Below are 19311 nucleotides of genomic sequence, written 5' to 3'. Positions count from 1 at the left end.
AACAGGGAAGTGCAGAAAAGGGCGCATGGGAATAAGCAGGAAGTTGTGGCAGAGAAGGAGGCATGTAGGTCACATGTAATTACAGATGGTAATGCAAGAGAAGGTGGTGGTGTGTAAAAGAGCAGAAAAGTGAAGTTCCAAGCAAGTGTGCTGAAGTCTCACCTCTCACTGAGTTGAAAAGCCTTAAGCAAACCAGTGAATGATGCCTGGTTGCTTAGACACCCATAGGGCAAAACAGGACAACGTGTCTGCCCTTCATGCAATGCTCAGGCTGAGCTGTGGAACCTCCCAGGGGAGAACAGCAGCTGTGTGGGGAAAGGGGTCAACAGCATGGATCAATGGATATGAGCACAGCCAGCAGCCATGGCAGGGTTAGTGGGCTGGTGAACTGCACAACCTGTGTGCCAGGAAAGGTCAGTTCCCCTCAAACAGCAGAGCCATATGTGGATCTGGTGCTTCAGTGCTGAATGCAGCCAGTGGCTTTGCTACTGAGACCACCAAGATAGGGAAAGCCCAGGCATTCACCTGCACTTTCCTCAAGCCTGTGGAGTTCAGGTGGCTAGCAAGCTGTCCTTTTTTTTTTCAGTTGGGATAGAGATAATTTTCTTCTTAATATCTAGAACAGTGCTATGTTTTGGATTTAATATGGGGTTTGGTATGTGAAGAATATTGACAATATACCAATGTTTTAAATGTTGCTGAGAAATCAATGACATATCAAAGTTCTTCTTCTCTTCTGGGATTGTGGTTTCAGGATTTTTCTCCTCCAGGATCACTAGCTAGGGATGGGCTGGACATTGATCAGTGGGTAGTGAGCAGTTGCAATGTGCATCAGTTGTTTGTATATTCTATTATAACCCTTGTTATTTTATTTTATTTTATTTTATTTTATTTTATTTTATTTTATTTTATTTTATTTTATTTTATTTTATTTAGCTGTTTTTATCTCAACCTGCAAATCACTGTACCTTTCTGGTTGTCTCCCCTGCTCCCTGAGGGCAAACAGCTGAAAGGCATTTAGGGCCTGCCACAACACCACCCTTTCTTGAAACCTCCCCAGACCAACAGGAAGGAAATTATCACCATTTCTTCTCCTATTTCTCAGCTAGCAGGACTACTGAAAACATTTCAATTTTGAAATGTCATGATTGCATAAGAAAGAAAAATGCATTTAATTTACTTACTTTTTCTCAGCTTCACAGATCTGACTATCCCGAATGTCACTTTCAAAGTCCTCAATAGCTTGTGAGAAATGGAGTTTGCTGTTTTGTGAGTTCCTCATGAAGCCAAAAGAGGACTAGCTTACTTTAGACCGCTAAAAAAAAGAGAAAAGAAACAGCAGCTCAACTAGGGACTACATGAACTCATTTGTCAAGTCACTCTGTCGAACCTCCAAGCTTTACGCTGGGCATCTTCCACACTGCCTTGCATTATCTCCCTTTCGTCTTGCCTGGTAAAGATTCCAGTCCTGCACAGATATCCATGTATGTCTGTGAAACTCCCAGCAGGTGCTTTGTTCTGTCAGTGTGATTTAAGTTGTACACTTCTTCTGCTGGGGCTCTGCTGTTGCTAACACTCACATGCTTAGCTACCTCACGTAGCAGAGTTCAGCACATGTGCAAGAATTTGCAAGACTGGCTATTTGCTTAAGAGCACTTATATGAGGGCTATAAATATTTGGAAAGTGGCCAAGAACAAGTTTTTAAACTGTAAAAGTAACATTGGGGATGAAATGACAGCTTCCATTGTCAAAAGACTGGTGTTTTATTACAATTTACAGGATTTTTTTTCTCTCTCTAAAAATTATGGAAATATTTTAAGAAAAACATTGCAGGAAGTTTTCTTTATACATTTTCCTGAAAAAAAAAGTAATTTTTTGTTTTGTTTCAGATACTGGAAGAACCAGGTTCTACCAGAACACTAGAAGAGTCTTAGCTACGCTTGAGCATAATCTGGAAGCATTATGCTTGTGGCTTAAAAGATCACTCTTTTTAAATGATTCTCTTTCTGCTCGTGAATAAAAATAACAGGAAAATCAGAATGATCCTGGCAAATCAGCTTTGTTATGCCTTGTCCATTAAGGTTACTTGCTCAAAATCAAGCAGAAATGGATTAAACACAGAACATGCTCCAAGTCATACAATGTCTGTACTTGTATGGATGTGACAAATTACAACATCTGACAAAAAGCACAAAAAAGGAACTCACAAAAGAAATTGCAGGAAGGAATAATTCACAGAAAACAATGTATATAAATGACAGGAGAAGGACAAACAAAGTGTCTATCTCTATAAAAAGGGGAGGAAGGCAAATTACTGGAAGAAAGAAGCCAATAACCTAGCTGTAAATACATTGAAGAAAACAAGATTAGCTAGCAGCCAGTGAGCATTTGTTAGAGACAAATAATATCAAACAACCCACTCATTTTGGGAAGATGATAGTATAGCTTGTCTTTGTGGTAAGGGAAAGATATACACATCATATACTTTAATTTTAACAAAGTTTTTGGAAATGTATCACTGGAAAACCTTATAAGCAAGCCAAAGTTGTACAGAAGGATGAAACAATTACACAGGAGCTATAAAGCTGGTTAGAAATAAGTATTTGGAGAAGCATAGATGGTTTGGATTGGAAGAACCTTCAAAATAATCTTATTCCAAATTGTACAGCAATCATCAATATGAATAACCTCATGTTCAGAAATAACTGTATCAGTTGCATTTCTGCAGAACAGGGGATCTTAGTGAATTCCTATCTCAACAAAAAAGCCAGCAATTTCATGCTGTTGTGGAAAAGGCAAATCTTGTATCAGAAGGTATAAGTAGGAATAAGTGAAATAGACCAAGTCTATTCAGAACTCTGTAAAACTTCAGCTGAATATTTCAACATCTGTCCAGGTTTGGGCAGAATACCTCAATAAATGTGGGGCTCAGTAGGAAATAATTCAGAAGAGTTAATGAAGAAATACAGAAATACAATCTCTGCAGCAGACTGAATGAGTTCTGACTGTAGCAGGAAGCACAGGCATGACTGGCTCTCCAAAGCCCACAGTCAGATAAGCAGCAAAACGTTTACATTATGGCCAAAAATATTCAGGTTATCTGTAATAAGAAAACTTGTTAAAACTGAGCATACTGAAGTGACAAAACAGATTTCTTGGTGAAGACTTTGTTGAAGGTCTTTAAGGACAGACTAGACAATACCTGTGATGGAGATAAATAACATTGGCACAGGCTGCCCAAAGAATTTGTGGCTTCCCCCTCCCTGGAAGTATTCAAGGCCAGGCTGGATGAGGCATTGAGTAACCTGGTCTAGTGGGAAGTGTCTTTGCCCATGGAATGGGGGTTGGAACTAGATGATCTTTAAGGCTATTTCAACCTAAACCATTCTATGATTATGTGATCTTCCCTCCAGGACAAGGAAGGGATACAGATGCAATTATACTAATTTGCTCTCTAAAGTTCTGAAAGCTTCTATAATGAATTTGGATTGAAATTGTTGCTGATGCTTGATTCCTGGTAGAGTGCTCAAAAGCTCATTCAGGAACTGGATCCTCTTTTTAACTGGGACTGTGAAGTGAAAGATTCCCTCATCTACCAAGAGCTCCAGACAAAGTTATAGAATCTAGGTGAGCTAGAAATATCAGGCTGTAACTGGCTTTGCTAATAATTGCCAGAAACTGCTATCTTTGTAAGAGCTTTTGCTGGAATTTCACATAGACAGATCTGTTACCTTGCTCAGTCCAGAATTTGGACCTTGGCTGAAATGCCGTTTGCTTAAATCGATTACTGGTAAAGTGTATTCCAAGGAAAATTGTGTACAGTAGTGGCTTGAAAGCAGAGGCAAATATGAAGATCACTTTCTTATTCTGGAAATTCTGTCCAAAAATGAGATTTTTCAATCATGCCTATAAAATATTGAAACCCAAGAAAAACTAAGGCAAATTCAGTACAGCTGTATTAGGAAGAGTTTATTATTGAATAAATTCAGTACCACACTTGATATATTATGTTTTAATGACGTCTCTCTACACTGAAGTATGGCCAGAAGTGCTACTCCTGAAGGATGCTGTGCACCTAAACTAAGCAGACTGAGCATTTCATTGACATAGGCCTATTAACTTCACCTAGCCAAAATTGCAGAGGGAAGCCTGGAGAGGGAAACAGATCTGACTCCATGTGCTCCACCCGAAGACCTTGGCATAACTAATAATATAACAGACACCTGACACACATATAGGCCACTTCTGTGTAGAAGCTGTGAAGCCATTTACTGAATGGTATATAAAATCTTAGTAACTATTAGCTAAGAGGTATGTGATAATAAAAAAGAAAATACTTTTTTGTTGTTGGAGATGTCTCCAAAAGCTGGATTTTCTAACATCAAAGACTTGAAAACGCAAAAGACAAGAAGGATAGTTATGACAACAGAAAGGATGAAGCTGGGGTGCTGATTCCTGAGACAAAATGTTATTAACTCCCTCTTCCTGATTATGTAGGACTTTTCCCTTATGGTACAGCCTCCGGTGTATTTCCAAGGGTTGTTTAAAATAATTCAGTCACTTCTCCTGAGATGCAAGTCTGCTAACTAATAATTTGGATTTCTTTTTTCCCTGATTCTTCTACTCAAAATGCGCACCTTTTCAAAACCTGTGCATTGTTGTCACGTCAGGCTCCCATTTAATTCTAAGTCGGTCAAAGCCACAACATAATGTTCATATTTCTTTCTCGTAATTTCCTTTCATAAATCAGTCCCTCTAGTGCCTTAAACACATCTGTTACTTTTCTCTGAATGTCTTCCAACCTATCAATATCTTTCTGGAATTGAAGGAACTACGATTAAATGCAGCATTTTAGGTGAATCATTACTTCAGAAGCATTTTGTCTTATTCTTATAAGCAAGGGGAAACATAAAAAAAAAAAAAAGAAAAAAGCTACATTCAAGTAGCCCTGAGCTATAAGATGTTGGTCGTCTGTTCTGTGTGAATAGCAACATTCTGTGCCTCATGTGAAACATGGCTTGATAAAAGCCCCTCATGCTCAAAGTAAACTAGAGACCTGCTTCACAGTCCTTTGAAGCTGATTTTACTTGTGAAGAATACAGACACTTCACAGATGTTTTCTAGTCCAGCCCATCAAATGTATAAATCAGGTATGGTGTAAAAATGTATAAATAGATATGGTGGTGAAATCCACCTCTGCAGAAAATCTGCACAACCCTTAAGTTTCCATTTGAGACGTTCTTCTGAGATCTGAGATGTTACCAGAATGGTTTGTAGGCTTTACACTGACTGTATGTTCACCCCTAATTGTTCTAAAAAATTAGTCACTTCTGTATAAGTGGGCCACAACATAAATTAAAACTGAACTTTTAATTGTTTTATTCTGCTCCTTTTTATCCCTTTTTTTGCAGCAGGTTTCCTGAGGGACCCAGTGCCTATGGGGTATGGCTCACATTAGGCAACAGGAAGGAGGAAGCTGAGTTGTGGTAATGGAAAGGGTATAACACAAGAACTGCTTTGGGCTCCTCCTTTCACCTTTGACTCATCCTGGCCTGGCTCTAGGATCTCTGCTTGGTTGGCAGAGCATTTCTATTTATACACTTCCCTTGATTAGCTGGTCCCTCCCGAGATTTATGGTGCTGCCTGTTTCATCAGCTGGTGGTTCTGCCTGGGTTTTGTAGTAAGCAAGGATAGATACAGAGCATCAACACACAGCAGCTCTACCTTTGGATGCCCGAGTCATGCCAAAAGTTAACATGGTTCATATCTTGCATAACCTGACCAAGAATGAAGCAAGTGTTCTGCTTTGCACCCAACTCTTAAAGCATTTGGCTGATACTTCAGGAATGTTTCCAGCATGGTTATTTCCTTGCAGGGTTTTATTTTCATGGAAGCTGTGATGAAGCTGCATTTATATGACTGGTTTTCCTGTTGCTATTCCTTGCTGACAGCCAAATTCTGATCCTCTAGAAAGAGGGGACCTCCTCACACCCTCATGAACACACACCATCAAGTAGTCTTTTGTAACTGTGCCTATTCCACTCTCTCTTGTTTACATTCTTCGTTCTTTGCATACTGCTTGTGATTTCCCCCTTTCTTCCTAGGAACAAGAATTTCCACAAAACTGCTAACTCTTATGTGCATAAGTGGCCTAATCAAAACCAAAGATACTACCTGGGGAGCTGGAGAGCTTGCATATGGGACTGTAAGAGCAGCCTTTCTGCTGCCTAAGAAACTGTAAAGTAGATTTAGTTGTTTTAAAACAATGGCTGGACTGTTATCACCTGCTGTGATTGCGTTCTTTCCATCACTGTTGATATAACTTAGCTTGGAATCTGAGTCTCTAATAAAACATTTGAGCATTTTAATTTGCACTTTGTTTTGTTGTGTTTTTTTAATGCACATCAAAGTCATTCATAATTCCCAGAATTTTCTACTCTGAACTGTTTACTTAAGCAAAGACTCCAGTGATGGTGTGAATTATTTATTTATACAGTCTACTTTTAAGTTGAGGCCAACATTAATTTGGCTGGGTCATTGGCATTGTGGATTTAATTGCCATGTAAATAGCTATGGAGCCTGTTTTTAATTAGTGTGCTAAATTCTACACTATTTATGAATAAAATATACTCATTTTGACATTTTAAAACAGTTATTTTATTAATGAAGAATTATCAGTGTTATGCCAATTCCCTCGCCTTTTGTTAATTATATGCCTCTCTTGCATTTTCTGATATGTTAATTTTGTTTGGTATAAATATTTGTCCTCATTAAGATGAATGCATTGTCAATGTTGACAGATTCTTGTTCCCCCAACAGACAACTTAAATGTGAATTCATTTTTCATCTTGCAGTTCTTATTGGTTTATAAGAATCATCTAGCTCTGTCTCTCATTATGTCCTCTTCAGCAAGGTCTAAAATTTCACCCAAGAAGTGGCCTGGCTTTCTCTGTGTGGTATGCCTACTATCTTGAAAGAGGTATAGGATAGGATTTAGCTAGCTGTGTTTCTCACAAAAGGGAATAAAGAGCCAAGTTTTGCTAACAAAGCACTGTCCCTTCTGTGAATGTCTGCTGCTAGACTGGTAATTGTCACTCGATGCATACTGAGGGGCTTCAAGTATGCAGATATGGAACTCAGGTTGTGATCAGAAGGAAGCTGTGGTACCAGAGTGCTTCTAGGGTAATAGGAAAGCCATGATCTATTAGTTAGCTGTTCCCTCTGAAAATCAAGGACCTTTTCAACCCCACATTCCTAGCTAGGGTAATTCTGACTCCCTTTTCCTCTCAAAGAATAGGAGACCAAAAAACTAAATAAAATTGACATACAACCATGAGTCTCTTATGACACACAGCTTGCTTATTTTTGCTTGCAGATGAGTTGATAACCTGCCAAGACCAACAGGGACGGATGGGGGATGTAGTGATTGGGGAAGGACAGAGCAAGGGAGGCAGGTGTGAAATGTTAGGAGAAGGCAGCAAGTCTGTCTCTGTGAAAAGGAGGGAATAGAAATGGCTGCTACAAACAGTTGTATTAAGAACCAGCTCTATTTTAAAAATACGGAATACCTTGGTTTCATTATGCATCTACACAGTGGTTTGAAGTGAGTTGAACGCTGAATCTAAAACTTGATGATGAGAAGGAGCCGAACTATGGAATCCTGGCATGATTTAAGAACCTAAAGAGTTCAACGAAACAGTCAGAGAAGCAAGGTACTGCTTGAAAGCAACTTTACAGAAAATAATAACTATGTAAGGACTGAATCAACTAATGAAGCATATTAAAATATTAAAAAAAAATATGTAGCACAAAGATGAAAAGGAATGATGTGCCTTGCATAATTTTTATAAACAATAGAAAACCCTCTGCACACTAAAGTTGTATAACCTTTCAGATGCTAGGAAACACTGACAGCTGGGTGAGCACTTAGAGATAAATATTGCTCAAGTTTCAAATATTAAGTTGTAAAGGTATCAGGCTCTCATTGTAGCTGGGGGCAGGAAAGGTGGTAGGAGAAAGGACTCAATGCTGAACAAGCAGTACCTTAGAGCAGAATCTTTTTTTTATCAGCCAGTCACATATAAACCCCACATTAACAGTGACATGAAAAGTAGATGTTTTTAATTTATTACACAGCTCTGGACAGACTATCAAATGTTAAGTCAAATTAAGCTGAGGATACATGATCTTGTAATTCTTGGCAGCCTACAACTGTTAAGAAGAGTTCAGTACTTCTACCACTCCTTGTTAGAACATGCAATATTTTGTTTAATTATGCCTTGCCTGCTACAGTTTCTAACCTATGCCAGGTCACAAAAAGGAGTCAGGAGAAGACAAATCAAAGGAAGCAGTCATAGTGGAGAGTCAAAAAAACCCCAAAACTGCCTCACTGCTAAGGATGCAAACAAGTCTGTGGATGCAACATTTGACATGGTTCCAAGGACAAAGATGAGACAAGCCATTGGACAGTAGATCTACTGAGAGTTACTAGGCAAACCATCCCACGACAGGGTCAGGAAATCCCCTAAGCTGAATACAGTTGGAGGCTGGGACAATGCTCAGGGAGTGTCACCTTTATTTATCCAGTTCTCGCTTGTCTCTTTGCAGGTACATAAGGGTCCTGCAGCGCGTAGGTCTAGGTGGATCTTGCTCTGGGTTACTACACCAAATGCTCTAACTTTGACTGATGATTCCCTGTGATTTGCCTTCCTTTGACTTCTCTTACTGGCCTAACTTAGACTAGAGACATCTTAATACAGGCAGTGTAATTTGTGAAGTACAACTTGGAGGTGCTCAACAGCTTGTAGGAGAGACTTCTGCACCTCCTTTGATTAGAAAGTTTTCTGCTCTGTACTTGCACAGCTCCCAGCATAAGGAAACCTTTGTCCATGCCTTGTGTGTCTGTGCACTGCTGGGAAGCTCCCCAGGGATGCAGGGAAGGGAGGCAGAAGTGGCCTGGCTCTGGCTCAGGAAGGCTCCACTGAGGCAAGAAGTGGTGAGAGGGGCATGTATAGCAGGAGTCACCAAGCAACCATCACCCCACCAGCTGACTTGTGTCCTTCATGGCTGATGCATTACAGGACTTGCAGCAATGGTGCCACTTGTATTTAACAGGAAGAGCTTTTAATCCAGACTTGCACTAATAGTCTGGAGACAACACATATAGCGAGATACGTGTGGGTATGTATTTGCACAGCGCTTCACTAATAAAGCAGCTGTTTTGACATGATGAATTGCAGATAAATATTGCACCTTGGATCACCTCTTTACATCTCAAATTTATCATCCTCACAGTCTTTGTTCTATTGTCCAGGCTGTAAGAACATGTTTTTTTCAGTTCCTACATGTTTTTCCCCACAGATGTGCTATAAGTAAATCTAAATGGTCAAGTCTGTGATTTTACTAAGATAAGATTGTATAGTTCTGGGCCTGCATATGGATGCAGGTCCTTCCTGCTACAAGTCACTTAGGATTATGGAGAACCTCTTCTGACTCTGGAGGTCTTTAGCATGTGGATTACTTTCCTTTGCAGACAAATTTCAGGTCATCAGGTTTATTTCAGTTGCAGTTAAAACTAGGATTTGAACATTGATGTAAAAGTAATCCAAGAGTAATCCACTGAGCTTCTTGTTGATCTATCTCCACCTGTTTCTATTTGAATGTTGCCATTTTTGGACTGTTACTACATCACTTTTTCTACTGTCACTGTTTATTTTTCTCCTAATTTTACATTTTTTTGAGGTGCAAATGCTTGCAGGCTTCCTCTGAAATTATTTGATCCTATACATTTCTGGAGTGTTTTACTATCATCTGCTACTTACTTTTCTAGCATGCATTTTAGACAACGTTGTGATTTGCTTGAGCATTAAGTTTGTTTGTGGATGGAAGTCAGCATACTGCTTTCACATCATAGATCTGCACTCAATTGAATACCATTTGGATGAGGAACATTTAGAGTTAAATATATTTTCTAAATGTTTTGAGAAAGCATTTCTCAACAGAAGCTCTGCTGCAGAGTTCACATTTTCAGGTAAATTATCTCAATGCTTGCTGCCTTTGAAAAACAGGACTTCAGCCAGGAGGTGACTTGATTGGTTAATCTTGGATCTTTTCTTTGTTTCCTTTAATCTCCTCTATTTTATTACATTTAAAATGAAAAGAAACTCTTCCACAAGAAAATTTGTTTGTATGTTTCCCTTTGTTTGCACTGAGATTTACATATCTTCATGATTGCCATTCCTTCTTACATTGAAATCAATTCTGCTTCACTGTCACTACAGTATAAGGGATATCCTACTGCGAAGTCAACACAATAGAGACTGATTGAAGTGTCAATGATTTTGGCTGTGTTTTGTTAAACATGCTCTTTTCCTTTTAAGCAAAACAATCCCAAGAAATAGAGATAACAGTATAAAGGGCAGTAGTCAAAGAAGTGAGGTCTTTAGTGAAGCTTACTGCAATAGGAAAAAGAATCAGATTATATAGCTGTGCCTCTCTTTCATTTATTTATTTTTTAAATTGAAGTGAACGATGTCCTAGTAAAAAGAAATTTCTTTATAACATTCCATTCTATTCCCCAGGTATTCCTGCAATTGGTCATGAGACTTGATTTATGAGAACAGAGGGGAACCACACACATGTATACAGAGAAGGATGCTCTAGGAAATTATAAGAACCGACATTATAGGAAGTCCATTAGCTTTCACTTTGTAAATAATTAAACAGCACACTCATTCACCTTATTTCAACAAGTAAAAATCGAGCTTTTGCAAAGGGCAGCCTCTTTTACTTGAGAAAACACTATGTTTCTGTATGCAAAAAACAGAACACAGTTTGAAATTTGCAGAAGAAATTTTAAAGAACACATACAAATCAATAAAATTTCATTAAAATGCATATAAAAATTAGACCTTTTCATTACACAGATAGTCTATTCCTATGCAAATCAACAAAAAGTGGTAATTCCACAGTTATTTGTGGATCCACATCCCTCATCAGTAGAGCTCATCAGATATTATGCAATACAACAAGTTTTCTTTAAAGGGAAAAAATGTTGTTCCTTGAAAGCAAAATATTTGCAGACACATCTCCATTTCAGTGAGCAGAAGAGTGGTTTGAAAGCCAGTTAGGGCTGTACTCAGTCATACTGATTCACCCAAAGCTTTCAGAAGCTCTGCTTTTTGGCTTCTGGAACCCTAGAAATATTCAGTCACATCTCAGATTTCTAGGTCACTTAACTGCCTTATTTTATGTTGGGGGATTTCCAGAATGTTCTTTAATCTTTCAGGATAACCAAGGTAACAGCAAAATAAAGGATGTCTGATTATTTTGTTTCATAATTAATAATTCTACGATGAGATATCTTAGATTTGGTCTTCATTCAGCAGTTGTAAATATTTTAATTTTCATTCCAAATTAAGAACAAACTTTTAAGTATCTCCCAACTTCCTATGATATTGTGAATTCAGAATTTTGAGCTGCTCTGATAGCAATAATTCAGAGTTTCTAATTGTTCTTTTTCCTGAAAACATTTTAAAAACATTTTCAATGTCCTTATCTCTGCTGATTAGTCCAAAAATTCAGAACAAAAACACCAGATCCTATGTATTTTTAGGTGTCCTTTCCTAGACTTCTATTTGTTGTGTTGTTGTTTTTTCTTTTTTAATTTATCCAATAAGGATGCAGAAGTAGCAGGATGTGATTTAGACGCCTGTACTGTCTCAAATATATTAGCAAGTGGTGACTAATCAAAATCCCCATGCATGGACCAATATTCCTTACATAAATTATTTTCAAATGCATATTAAGTTAGTGGAGTATGAGATATAAATTACCAGAAATTGGGTAATTTCCTGCCTGGGTAAATAATGGAGACTACTAATTTAACTAGCTCTAGGAAAAAAGGATAAGCTAAAAATACTATTCCTTATTCTGAGCATCTAAAGACATAAGGAGACTGCTTCAGGCGGGTGCTTCCAAGTCCTAAAAGCCCCACTGAACAGCTGATCAGATAGATACTTGATGGGTTTCTTCCCCTTTCTCAAGTATGCCAGAGGTAGGGTGTACAAAACTAAATGGGCAGTAGTTCCCCCTCTTTCTGCTAACAAAAAGTTGATGACAAAGGTAGAGAGCAAACACCATTTGGTACCACCAGGTATAATCAATCATTACAGGTCTCAGCCATCTGATTGTTTGGGTGCTCATGAGTGCCCCTTGCTGGCAACTAAGACCGGTAGAGTATTCCTGTAATACCTGTCTTGGGCATTCAACGCAAAGAATGAACTGAAAAGCTCTTACAATTGATATTCAAGTTTCTTCTGTTAGAAAGCACAGGTATGTTGTGAGACCATGTGCCAAACAATTCTGCTGGCTGATCTCTCCCATCAGTCAAGAATATCTCTGCTAAGCAGCTTCACTGGCCCCTTACTGTTCTTCATGGCTTTTTGTTTTTCATTGTTTTCTTCATGACAGTGTGCTTAAGAGCCGTGACTAAAACCTGAGTATCCAGCCCTACTAAAATTAAGACTGAAAATTATGAAGACCATGAAAGCAAATATTATTTTTCATCATTCCAGGTACATTTTTAAAATGACAATTCCTTTATTCAGGTCATTTAATCAAAATTAAAATGGTCTTAAAAGTGCTAGCACTTTTAAGAATTTTAAGAAAGTTTAAGAAAGCAATATTTAGGAAGTCTCTGAAGATAAATACGGCTGCAGAATGTTCTGTCCATAGTTGTCTGCCTTCTGTTTCAATTTACTGCTCTAGCCATATGGAGCAAGGCCATGATGCCTCAGGGTGTCCAGTCAGAGACTTTGCAAAATCTTAACTTAAAGCCCCAGTTTTAGAAAGTGTTAAGAAGTCATCAGCTATCTGAAAGTCAGACTCCTAAAAGACATTGTTAGTCAGGCTGCCAAAACCCATGACCTCCAAAATAACTTAGTGGATATCTGCACTAATTGTGACCTACAAACAAACTTCAGACTGTTCTCCTTAAAAGCCATTGTGTTGCAAAGACTGAACAAATAAAGAAACCAGTTTATACTAAGTTTTAGCTTAGTATCTCTTTAGTCCATTGAGGTGTAGAAGGTGGACAAGCTAGGCATTTAGCAATCTATGACAATGGAACGTTACCACTCCTCTAAAAATATGTCTTGATTCCAGAATAACTTAAATATTTTGGTTAACAAGGAAAGAAAAGCTTGATAATTAGAGGTCAAAATTTCACAGGTCAGATTACACAGGCTTCTCTGTTTCAGTTTGTAGCAGGCTTCATCTTGGTGCTTCATTTAAAGAATTCTGTGCTTTCACTGAACTCAGTAGGACTACCCATATGCATTAAATGAAGCATGTCCTGAAAATAAGCTAGGAACATGTTTTTCTACCTTACCGTATTTTGCTCAAAATAGACACCTAGAGAGATTTGCAAATGTGCACGTTAGCCTCAGTGATAGTTTTTATAAATCTTTTTATAAACCTTACCACTTCTGGGCAGTGGCGTGTTTTACTCCACCAACTTTCACAGGTGAATGAATGAAACACAGAACCTGTCTCCAATCATGACCAAAGGAATTCCTCTCTGATCTGCTATTTTGCAGTTCCATGTTGCATCTAGTATCACACAGGAGCTTCTTTTATTACACTTGTTTGCACTTTCTTACTGAAGAGAAAGACAAATGTATATGTAGCCTATTTTCCCTGAATCCCAGACCAGGACTCTTACAAGACAAAGGCAGCTAGATATCTTCAAATATCATAGAATCATAGAATCATAGAATCTTAGGGGCTGGAAGGGACCTCGAGAGATCATCTAGTCCAACCCCCCTGCCAGAGCAGGGTCACCCAGAGCACATCACACAGGAATGCATCCAGGTGGGGTTTGAATGTCTCCAGTGAAGGAGACTCCACAACCTCCCTGGGCAGTCTGTTCCAGGGCTCTGTCACTCGCACAGTAAAAAAATTTTTTCGGATATTCACCTTGAACCTCCTATGCTCCAATTTACACCCATTACCCCTTGTCCTATCACTGGTCATCACTGAGAAAAGCCTAACTCCGTCCCCCTGACACTCACCCCTTACGTATTTGTAAACATTGATGAGGTCACCCCTCAGTCTCCTTTTCTCCAAGCTAAAGAGACCCAGCTCCCTCAGCCTTTCCTCATAAGGGAGATGTTCCACTCCCCTAATCATCTTCGTAGCTCTGCGCTGGACTCTCTCGAGCAGTTCCCTGTCCTTTTTGAACTGAGGGGCCCAGAACTGGACACAATACTCCAGATGTGGCCTCACCAATGCAGAATAGAGGGGGAGGAGAACCTCTCTTGACCTACTAACCACACCCTTTCTAATGCACCCCAGGATGCCATTGGCCTTCTTGGCCACAAGGGCACATTGCTGGCTCATGGTCATCCTCCTGTCTACCAGGACCCCCAGGTCTCTTTCACCTACACTACTCTCCAGCAGTTCAGCCCCCAACCTGTACTGGGACATGGTGTTGTTCTTCCCCAAATGTAAAACTCTGCACTTCCCCTTGTTGAATTTCATCATGTTTCTCCCCGCCCAACTCACCAACCTATCTAAGTCTCTCTGAATGGCAGCACAGCCTTCTGGTGTGTCAGCCACTCCTCCCAGCTTAGTGTCATCAGCAAACTTGCTGAGGGTACATTCTATACCCTCATCCAGGTCGTTGATGAAGATGTTGAACAACACCGGTCCCAGCACCGACCCTTGTGGGACTCCACTAGTAACACACCTCCAACCAGATTCTACCCCATTGACTACAACTCTCTGACTCCTTCCTTTCAACCAGTTCCTAATCCACCTCACTTCCTGGTCACCAAACCCATACCTGATCAACTTATCCACAAGGATGCTGTGGGAGACGGTGTCAAATGCTTTACTGAAATCAAGATAAACCACATCTACCGCTCTACCATCATCTATCCACCTAGTAATTTCCTCATAGAAGGCTATGAGGTTAGTCAAACATGATTTACCCTTGATAAAACCATGCTGACTGCTCTTGATGACCCCCATGTCCTTGATGTGCCTGGAGATAGTCACAAGAACAAGTTGTTCCATCACCTTTCCAGGGATGGAGGTGAGGCTGACCGGTCTATAGTTACCCGGGTCCTCCTTCTTGCCCTTCTTGTAGACTGGAGTGACATTTGCTATCCTCCAGTCCTCAGGCACCTCACCTGTTGCCCATGATTTACTGAAGATGATGGAGAGTGGCCTAGCAATGACCTCCGCCAGCTCCCTCAGCACCCTTGGGTGCATTCCATCTGGACCCATTGATTTATGGATGTCCAGATTACTCAACTGATCCCTAACCCAATCCTCATCTACCATGTCAAACTCTTCCTCTATCTTGACTTCTTCTGGGGCTATATGAATCTGGGGCTCATAGGGAGACCCTGCAGGAGTGAAGACAGAGGCAAAGAAGGCATTCAGCACCTCTGCCTTCTTTATATCCTCTGTCACCAGGGCTCCCACCTCATTCCTCAATGGGCCAATATTGCCTCTATTGCTAGTTTTGCTAGCTATGTACTTGAAAAAGCCCTTTCTATTATCCTTAACCTGACTTGCAAGGTTAAGTTCCAAGGAGGCCTTAGCTTTCCTAATTGCCTCCCTACATCCTCTGACAACAGTCCTATATTCCTCCCAAGTGACCAGCCCCTCCTTCCATGATCTATAGATTTTCCTTTTCCACTTAAGTTTGCCCAGTAGTTCCTTCTTTAACCATGCAGGTCTCCTAGCACCCTTACTAGATTTCCTAACCATTGGGACACTCTGATCCTGTGCTTGCAAGAAGTGGTCCTTGAATGTTGACCAGCTATCTTGAGCTCCTTTATTTTCTAGCACCCTGTCCCATGGGATTTCCCTTAATAGATGATTGAGGAGACCAAAGTTTGCCCTGTGGAAGTCCAGGGTTCTGGTCCTGCTGGGTATTTTGTTCCTTCCACACAGGATATGTACTCATATAAAATCTGTTTTGTTGTGATTACATCAGCTCAGTTAAGATTTTATTAGCATTTAAATTCTATCACCATGCCTTACAAATTAGGTAGTTAATATTGTACAAACAAGGCAAACAAATAATTATCTTACTGTATTGCTTAATAATCTACCTGGTCTTCTGACATTTTTCAAAAAGAATTTTCAGCTTCAGTACAATACATTTTTTTTCTACTATGTTCTTGTTTGTTACACAGTTGTCAGGCTTTTCACTCTCAGTCTATCCTTCTTTCTCTCTTTCTTTACCTTTCTTCTTTTAGATTCTGTAGTATTGCTACATTAAAAGAGAAAGCAAGGAGACTTGCTATTAAGGGGAAGAAATTCAAAGTAGAGTGAAAAGTCATAGCAGTACTGTGAATAATTAGAATGCAATGATTCTTTGAAATATAAATATGTGTAATTTTGTAGGAGTGTAAAATGGTTTGGTTTTTTTGTCCCTTGTTTTTTCTTTCTGGGTTTCAGTGTTTAGGAGTAAGGTAGGACAGGTAACAGCTTCTGTTGTTCAAATTTAAAAAAATGGAAGAGAATATTTCAGATTATCCCATATTTTGTTTTATTTTTATTTTTCTATTATAACCACTTATTTATTTGTTTATTTGTTTTATCTAAATGTTGCATTTTAAAATGCTTTTAAATTCCCTCTTTCAGAGGTTTACCTTTTCTGAATTCACAGCTCAGCAAATCTGCAGGAATTCAAAACTGTTTCTCTACCACCACATTTGTTTTTATTATGTATGTCTTCAAAAAGAGGTTATTCTAAACATTACAGATTTACCTATGGATAAGAAATCATGAGTTATAATATTATCTTTTCCAATCCTTTCAGTTCTCAGTTTTCTCAGTCTAGCCTTCTCTTTGACTCAAAGATTCTTCCAAGTTTAGTCCACATTGAAACTTGTTCTGGTTCTTCTACTCCAGAACACTTTACCTATCTCTATTTTTTCCTGTATTTTCTTTATTTTAGAAATTCTCTATTCAGTCAAATCATCCGAGCCCCAGGGAGGCAACAGACCTCCCTGTGAGATGGGTCCGGCCGACAAATGGGCCCTTCTGTCCCCCTCAGAAGGGAGTCACCCACCACAATTACTCTCCTTTCCTTCTTGATTGAAGAAGTCCTAAGGACTCGGGGTGACTGACGAGTCCTAGGTACTTCACTAGGTAAGTTTACCCCTCCAACTTCATTTTCCTGTCCCTGAATTTCCAAAGCCTCGTATCTATTCTTGAAGGCCAACTGAGAGGGTGGAAGGGGTTGGGAGGATTTTTTCTTGCCTCTTCGAGGTCGGACCTCCTTCCATTCCTTCATATCAACATCTTCATATCAACATCTATGACCTTTTTTTGTGGCCCCTGAAGGAAACTAGTACTTAGAAAAATTTTAAAGGCAATTGTAGGAGGCCTGTGAAGAGCAAAATACAATATTTGTAACTTTTTCCTTGTAAATGAGTAGGGTTGGGCTTCTTTAAGTACCATACCTTTCAATTCCAGTATCACTGCTAACAACAATGATGGAGAACAAATTCTGGGTGATACCTGCAGACTCCTTTTTTACTACAAAAATTTCCTATAAAAGCTTTCTTTACACAATACATCTAAAAGCAGCCCTGAAAAGCCTGTGCTACAGGAGTATATCGATAAGAACCAAACATGCCAGTTAAAAAACACTATCACAGTGGGAAAGCAGTATAAATACCTGTGCTTTTAGGTAATAATTACAAGATTGATGGTGCCAGCAGATCACTTTCATAGCAAGGTAAGGAATGCAAATGCTTTGTGGATAACAGTAACTGATTCAATACCCAGTTATATGCATATTGATATCGAGGTTGCCTGAGTAACCTTTAGATTAAGTACAATACCAAAGGTGATTTATTATCACAACTCCTCCAAATCCATTACTTTATTCACATAAACATTTTGAGACTCAGACCTGAACTGTGCTATCCAAAATGCCTATCATGACTTGAAACAAGCAACAGAGGCTCCTGGAGGCTCTAGGAGAGTCTGAGAGCTTAGCAGGGTAAGGAAGACATGTAGCATATTTCCCTCCACTGCTCTCCCCTTCATTTCATTTCCCTTGGGAGCTGGTGGCACTGGGGAGCTCTGGCATTACCTGAGCAGAGGCATCAGCTCTGACACATGCAAAGACATGCAAGGGCTGGTTTATGCCCCCATCCTATCAAATTCCTGTAAAACACAATTGAAAATCCTGAAGCAATTTTGCAAAGAAAGTTCACCTTCAGGTACGAACTTGGTAGCTCAAGATCATGCCTGATTTTTGAAGCACTAGTCCTTAAGAGGAAATAAAAGTCTCTAGGCCCTCATTGTGAAAAGTAGAAAGATGCTCACTCCAGGTTTAGGGTAGAAATCGATTAGGAGTCTCTTAAATCAAGTGCTTGACCTGAAACGCCAAACCCTCTTTATACTCTGCTCTCAAAAATATTCTCCCACCTAATGCCTTCCACTGTAGCATTGGTTTTCAATCAGTATTCTGGGGCACAAATTCTTTCCTTTCTAATGCAAAACCTTACTTATACTTCTTTTAGTAGACTGCATGCTAATGAAGACAGTTTGCAACCTTCACTGCCAGTGAGAAGTCCCAGAGTAGCTCTCCCTAGTTCTTGGTTGGTGGGATGCACTGCCCCCTAATTGGGGGAAAAAAAGCCAAATGATACTTTGTCAATGTGCAGTTAAAACTAATTCAGTTCACACAATGGATGCTTCATATTCCATGCAAAACTGGCATTCTTTAGAGATATGTTCTGCTGGCCTTTAATACAGGTTCAGTGTAGTTGTCAACTTTGCTATAGTGCAAAATTTGGAAGTTGAAAAGCTGAAACAGCACACACATACATGCACTGAAAGCACAGTTACACATGGTAGGAGTTATTTGTGTAGTAGTGGCATACAACTCAGCACAGTCTTTTAAGAGATGTACCTACTATTACTAGATTACTGAATCACTGAGATGCAACAGGAGAGATCAGCGTACCCTTGAGTTACTCGCAGTACAAGCATCTCCAACTGTTTAACCTCTGAGGATACAAAAATGTTCAGTGCCCTTTGCAATGTGACACACAATGTCAGTAAAGAGTCAGGAACAGAAACTAATTCTTTTCAGAAACATTTTTGATGTAGCCAAAGGAATAGACTGTGGACATGCATGCTGCTCTGAACATTTATGCATAGCTGAGTACACATCATTTGACAGAAGCTGGTCAGGAAATAGTTAATATTTTCAAAGAAAATTATTGAAAGATGATAGTGTTCTCCCAAGATTTAACCTGTTCATACATTAT

The sequence above is a fragment of the Chaetura pelagica genome, unplaced genomic scaffold, assembly GCF_000747805.2.
Source record: "Chaetura pelagica isolate M959 unplaced genomic scaffold, ChaPel_1.0 scaffold101, whole genome shotgun sequence".
Classification (NCBI taxonomy): Eukaryota; Metazoa; Chordata; class Aves; order Apodiformes; family Apodidae; genus Chaetura; species Chaetura pelagica.
Note: the sequence above shows the minus strand (reverse complement) of the source record.